The following is a 925-nucleotide window of genomic DNA, read 5'->3' on the forward strand; positions in this document are numbered from 1 at the left end:
GCCCAAAGAGCAAGGAAGAGTTTGCACTCTCCCTGGTCTAAGGGAAGGGGAGCTTCACGCTCCAGGGATGGAGGCCCATTTTTGATCTCTCCCATCCTCCACGTGCATTAAATATTTCAAGTCCCATTTCCGGCATGTTTGCCATTTCGCAGAACTCATTTATGCCAGACTTTATCTGTTTGTTTGTATTACATTGCACATTTATCTTTTTTTTGAAAAATAAACTTTTTCATTAATAAAGAATTGTTGTTTTTGTTGCATTGTTCTTGATTTATATTTAAAGAAAAATAATTTTTTTTCTTACTTTTAAATAGATTATTAATTTACATGTATTACGTGTATTATTTGATTTTTCCCCATTTTAACTGTTTTGTTTTTGTTCCTATAAACTAATTAATATTGCTGGCTGGCAACTAGTAATGGCAAACATGATTTTCCCCTTTTTAACTAATCCTACATGAGCATCATCGTTAAGAAATAACGCAGTATTGGTCTTTTGTTACGTCTGTGTATTGTGTCTTTGTAATGAAGAAGCTTTCCATACTCGACATCGCCACATCATATCTTCTCCAACATGCCAATACTTACCTTACTTGACCAACGAACGGAATTGACCAACGAACGCAATTGACCAACAAACGATTCGATCCAACCTATCCACAACCTTTCACCGATCTTCGCTTTCTCCACTTGTTCTCTTTCTTCTCCATGTGCATTATTTTTCCATGGTTTATTACGTGTTTACTTATTTGTATGCAATGCTTTCATGTGTTAGAGATTTTACAAAGTCAAACTCAAAATAAAGATTTCAGAGAAAAAATATTTCAGCTATAAAATGAAAAAAAAACATTAAAATGCAAATATAGAGGAAAAAAAGTTCAATAAAAAGAAAGAAAGGGAATACTGTGAGAAAAGGTAAAAAATT

Source organism: Trichinella spiralis (genome assembly GCF_000181795.1).
Source record: "Trichinella spiralis strain ISS 195 chromosome Unknown Scfld6, whole genome shotgun sequence".
NCBI lineage: Eukaryota > Metazoa > Nematoda > Enoplea > Trichinellida > Trichinellidae > Trichinella > Trichinella spiralis.